This window comes from Cynocephalus volans, chromosome 1 (genome assembly GCF_027409185.1).
Source record: "Cynocephalus volans isolate mCynVol1 chromosome 1, mCynVol1.pri, whole genome shotgun sequence".
Taxonomy (NCBI): domain Eukaryota; kingdom Metazoa; phylum Chordata; class Mammalia; order Dermoptera; family Cynocephalidae; genus Cynocephalus; species Cynocephalus volans.
The window spans coordinates 180,591,790-180,597,807 of NC_084460.1; the positions used below are offsets into that span (position 1 = coordinate 180,591,790).

Below are 6,018 nucleotides of genomic sequence, written 5' to 3' on the forward strand. Positions count from 1 at the left end.
GAAACATAAAATTAAAATAAAACTACCTCCCCCCTCAAAAAAATAAAATAAAAATACCCATACCCCTGCAGCTAACCTTGACAGCTACCTTCATTCACAGTGCTTTATACTTAAACCATGTTGGGGGAAATGAATAAAAGCAGAGAGAGGCCACTGCTTTTAAATGTTTCGCAACAATCCAGATGATACTTCTAGCCTCCGCTCATGCTTTACAATAGTGAATCAGGACAAGACATAGATTTACTAATGTACATTTAATCACCAAAGAACTGAACATGTCTGGGCTTTTATTCTGTAATGTTTCTAAGACTGTGTCCAATAAATGCAAACAAAAAAGGAAGAAGTCTTGGCAGAACAGAAGTGATGCACACTTGATGGTCAGATCGATTTAAATATTATACCTGGCATATAGCCTAGTCCATGCTCTGGCTGTTTCTATGGCTTGGGCTTTGTTGGTCTTCCATGCTCTGCTACATCCTTTGCTAGTGGATCATCTGGATTGGGAGCACTTAACAAAGCCCGGATCGATAGCAGAACTGTGCGGATCTGCAGTGCTGGGGACCACTTATCTTTCAAAATCTAGACATATTCTTCCCAACTTGTCTACATTAGGATGATCAATTTTGGTCATGAAACGTACTTTAGGGGCTGCCATTGGGTATTCTTCTGGAACAAATAGTTCAAGTTAAAAGCCCTCCCTCAAAGGGCGAAGCCTGGGGGCCAGCAATGACCACATGGAAATAACAGGCGTTGCTCTCATCTGGTTCCGCTTTAATGCCAAGAACTGGTTCTGCCAGCAAACGCTGGGTTTCCTTGATGGTCCTGTGGGGCAGCCCAGTCGTCTTGTCAGATCCCAAGCTCAGTCTCTCAGAAAAGTTAAAACTTCACAATTTGTCCTTGATTTATATCTATATATACTTTAATATGTCAAATGTTGATATATATTATCTATACATATATACGCTCTAAAATATCAAGATATTTCTCAAAAATCTCACAGCCTCCCCAGTACCACCCTATGTGATATTTCATAGGGAAACTCAAAGAGGAAAGAGACAGAAGTCTTAACAAGTGTGGTTAAAATCTCTTACTTTGCAGATTTCATAACTGCACATGACTATGTAAACACAGTGTCATGGGAATAGGCCCTGCTAGTGAGGGCCACTGAGGTTTGGGCTTTCAGTAGGTTCACAGTAAATCTGCCTCCAAAGGGGAGAAACCGCTGGAGGGAACTCACCTAAGAGGTTATATGCCATAGTGGAGGTACCAGGCATGGTGATGTGCAGGGGTATTAATGGAAACAGACAAAAAGCAGTGGATGCTAGACACCCTTCCCAGGAGATACCAATAGGATTGGTTTCCTGTTCTCTTCAGATCGAGATCTCAGTGGAAGTAAGAGACAGCTATCGATGACTTCAAGATTCTTCCAGTCAGGAAGGACAGGAACACTGAGATGCCAACCACTAAGAGCTGGCCTTTCTTTCCATGGCAAGATGCTTTAGGGCTGGGGATCAACTACAGTGGTCCCTCGCTATCCACAGGGGATTGATTGGTTCCAGAATCCCCCACAGATACCAAAATCCATGGATACTCAACCTCTTTTATGAAATGGCATAATATTTGCATATAATCTAAGCATATCCTCCCGTATACCCTAAGTCATCTCTAGATTACTTATAATACCTACTACAACATAAATGCTATGTAAATAGCTGTTGGACTGTATTGTTTTCTCATTTATATTTTTTATTGTTGTATTGTTATTTTTTCCCTTGAATATTTTCGATCTGTGGTTGGTTGAATCTGAGCATGTGGAACCCGTGGATACAGAGGGCCAACTGTATTACAATTGGGCACTTGAGATAACAGGGCCCATCCAAGGAGCCAACTGGGTGAGCTCCTCTTAATACTCTGCCAAGGACTTCTGTAAGAGAAACAAAAACTCTCTAAGATTTAGCAGAGAAGAGCTCTGGAAGGAGAGAGCGGGCGGCACCAGCATCATGCCAGACAGTGGCAGTGAGGCCTCCTGGAGCCTCCCTGTGCCTCTGACGCTGAGGTTCCCAGCACATCCTCCATGACCCCGCCAGCCTGCCTCCAAGAAGGAACCAAAATGCCCAGCCTCAGAGAGGAGAGTGAAGAGAACAAGGAAGAGGAGGAGGAGGAAAGAGGAAGAAAAAGAAAAGAGTCTCCTTGTGGAAGGCAGGAGGGAAAAGAGAAAAGCAGAGAGGTTGACAGCGCAAGTCTCTTCCAAGAGAGCCGTTCACAATTGCACAAGGAAAGGGGCAGAAACTTTGTGAAATTGAAATGATATGTTTCTTTCTAAGTAAGAAGAAAACGGATGAACTTAGAAGTGTACGCAAACTGCTTTACAACAGACCGGGCACAGTGTCCTCATTAAAGAAGAATGTGGGTCGGTTCAGTGGCTTTCTACTTGAAAAAGGAAGTACGCAATAGAAAAAGGAGGAAATGTTGAAACAATTTAGAAATGCCATGTTAAAGAGCATCTGCAAGCGGAACTAAGGCCACCAGTGGTGGTAAAGCGGGGAGGGGAAGGGGGGATAGCAAGAAATTGGTAAAAGGTTGCAAAAAATCATTACATTGTGTAATGATGAATATAGTAATTATCTTGATTTGAGCATCACACATAGCACACAGGTATTGATATTCAGCTCTGTACCCCACAGATATGTACAATCAATTATGTTTCAATTTTTTTTAATAACAAAATTAAGATTTTTAAAAGAGCATCTGCAAAGTTCTTGATTTGGAGAGATAGGTATAAATAGTGAACTAGCAAAGAGGGTATTTGAATTTCTTAATGCATCCAAAGCCTTCTGGCAAACCAATGCCAAAATCTTAAAAAAAAAAAAAATTCTAGTAAAGGCAGTAAAAAGGAACAGAATAGCTCTGGAATGGCAAGGAAAGCTAAGCAAACCAAGCCTCCTGAAATTCTGTTGGATGAATGTAGGAGTGATGAAGATGAAAAGAAAAACAAGAAAAAATCTTCAGATGAAGACAGAAAGTGAAGAGGAGCCACTGAAAAAGACAACTAAAAGAGAAAGACGTAAACAGAAAGCTACTTCTGAAAGTAAAAAAGCTGTAAAAAGTGCTAATGGTAAGAAGGCAGATAGCAGCATCACCAAGAAAAATCAAAACAGTTCCAAGAAAGTGAATCTGAGGATAGTTCAGATGATGAATCTTTAATTTAAAAAATGAAGAAACCTCCTACAGATGAAGAGTTAAAAGAAGCAGTAAAGAAATTATTGGCCAATGCCAACTTGGAGGAACTCACAGTGAAGCAGATTTGCAAAAAGGTATATGAAAATTATCCTGCTTATGATTTAACTGAAAGAAGAGTTCATAAAAACAACCATTAAAGAGCTAATTTCTTGAGATAAAAGACAGAGACAGATGACTTGTTCCCATAGATTTGAAGTTCTGATTTATATCATTATACCAGAAAAGAGAGTGTATTTCTTTTTCTAAATTCTTCTTAAGCATTGCGTTGGTAGAACTTACTTCTGACCTTTTCATCTTGAGCGTTATGTAAATTTCTTTGCCTTTTAAATTGCATTTTTATGCAGTTTTTAGTTTAAAATCCTGCATGACAATAATTGTTTTTTGCTTTTATAGTTGTATTTTGTACATTTTGAATTTCTTTATATAAGGTCATAGATTCTTAACTGTTGTGTTTTTTAGTGCACTTAATATTAGCTTGCTTAAGACATACTTTTAATCAAGTAGAACAAAAACCATTATAACCAGCATTTGTACATGCAGAGACTACTGCAATATATATTATATGGAATATTTTGAATACACTTCTCTTCTGTTGGTGTGCAAATTCAGTGGCAGTGGGTTTATTATATTAAAAATACACAAGCTACAGCTGGCCAGATGACTAAATTGGAACTTTTCTCCTGCATGTGTATATATGCCAAATTGTTGGCATGACAAAAGTGACAGATGTTATTTTTGTATTTTTTAAAAACCAATTTGCTCTATATAAAGTAATTTTTTTCTTTTGTACAGATCAATTTTTAAACTCACATAGGTAGGTATCTTTACAGTTGTAAATTATGAAATGCAGTGTTCAGCCAGAGGGCATGATGGAGCAGTGAAAGTCAGAATTTAGTGACCAAAGCACTGCAGAAAGAGTTCTCCTGCTTTGTCTCAAAAGTGTCATCAATTTGTACTTTTAGAGTTAACTCTGCAAAAGTGTCTATAGGTACTTTTAATATTAAGGACAGACACAAATCAACACATCAAGGCTTCAAAAACTTTGGGAAGGGGTGGGATTAAGTACAAGCACAGTTGGCTTATAGTAGAAAAACTGATTTTTAGTAACTGCTTTTGCTCATATAAAATGCTGATATTTACAGAAAACCTGGCTACCTTCATAATTCTGATAAAAATACCAGGTATAATGCCAGAAGATAATGTGTAGGCAATAGCAGATATCTCTGACAAAGTATTTCCCAAAACTGATAATACTTATCTTTAACATTAAAGAAATTTAACACATAATCAAGGCTATTGGGTTTTAAATTTTGGCTAATCAGGATTCTAGGTGATCAACATATGGACCACTCCAGAATGAGACTCAATTCATACTGTCTTTTAAATTGACTGTCTTGATCAGTTTATTAAATAATCTATCTGTGGATTTTAAAATAAAACATGCTCCTTATGACAGAATTAGATATTCGATTGAATGTTTAAAAATATCTTTGCATCATAGAACGGAAATATGTAAAAATAATATGTGGAATGTTAACAGGTATTTTCACAGGTTTGACTTGTTTCTTGATAAAGTTAATAAGACATTAAGTAGAATTGGCCTTTATTTTAAATATTTACTTTGTTCTTATAAACCTTGTCAATAAAAATAATAAAACACACACACACACACACACACAGAAGAGCTCTGGAAGGAGACTCTTCTAACGGGGAGAAAGAAGTAACCCCAGGGTTTTACCAACCTGAGTCAAGACCAGGCTTCAGTGCAGCTGCCCAGGAAAACGCTACCTCAGAGGAGATCACAAGCCCTCCCTGGCCTCAGCCAAGACAGACATGCACACTGTCCTTTCCTTTCACAAGATTTCCCCCACGGATAATAAAAGTAAAATATGCCCATTAGGGGAAAAAATAGAGAGGTATTAAAAAAAGAAAACTGTTACATACTCTCACAGCCTACTTCATATTAGTATTTTGGCATATTTCCCCCAGTCGTTTTCAATGCATCATTTTTGCAAGGATTCCAACCTAATCCTGCTTTTCCAGTTAACAGACAAACGCATCTCTACGTCTTGAAATACTCAGAACATAATTCTAATACCTGCTAGATACTTCATCACATAGTTTTACAAGAGTGGCCAATTTCAAGAGTTCGACAAAAAGGAAGTAAAATGCATGTTGCCAACCCACCGAGCAGGCTGCCCTCTGGGCCCCTATGACCCTCTCCTTTAATTCTTGGTGTCCCCACACCCACTGCCGTCTTTGTCCCCTTCTTTCGTGCCGAGCTGTCTTTATGGCCCATCTCGGGAGAAGACAGGAGACCCAAATCCCTCTCCCAACAAGGCATCGAACTGGGAACAAGCAGGCGCAGGCTGGAGGCCTGTCCCCGCTGTCGGGGCCGAACCCGCGACGGTGACGAAATGCGTGCGGGAAGCGTCTCCCTCCCCGCGGCTCTGTGCATATTTTCCCAGCCCCACTCCTCCCTTCAACGGGGCCTTTTCTAAAGTCCTAGACCCTTAAAACGCTTTTCAAAAGAGGGACAAAACGTAGTCCGGCGGTTATCAAGACAGCAAAAGTCTAAACTAAAGGGACGAAAGCGGGCATCAGAGTTACGGGGGGCGGCTTGGCTTTCGCGGGGTCCTTCCAGGAGGATCGCCAGCCCCCGGAGGGGCGCCTCTGGCGGGGCTCGGGCCTCGGCCCCTCCCGAGTGCCGTGGGGGGGCCGGCCTGGGTGGGGTCCCGGCTGGGCCTGTCACAGAGGGGGCGGGGCCGCGCTGGGGCC

At 40.5% G+C, this 6,018-nt stretch overlaps 2 pseudogenes; one reads left to right on the plus strand and one right to left on the minus strand.

Moving 5' to 3' along the window:
• Nucleotides 1-388: 388 nt before the first annotated feature.
• Nucleotides 389-2,076, minus strand: LOC134365544 (ubiquitin-conjugating enzyme E2 N-like; annotated as a pseudogene).
• LOC134365625 (protein DEK-like) lies at nucleotides 2,075-3,393 on the plus strand (annotated as a pseudogene).
• Nucleotides 3,394-6,018: the final 2,625 nt, after the last annotated feature.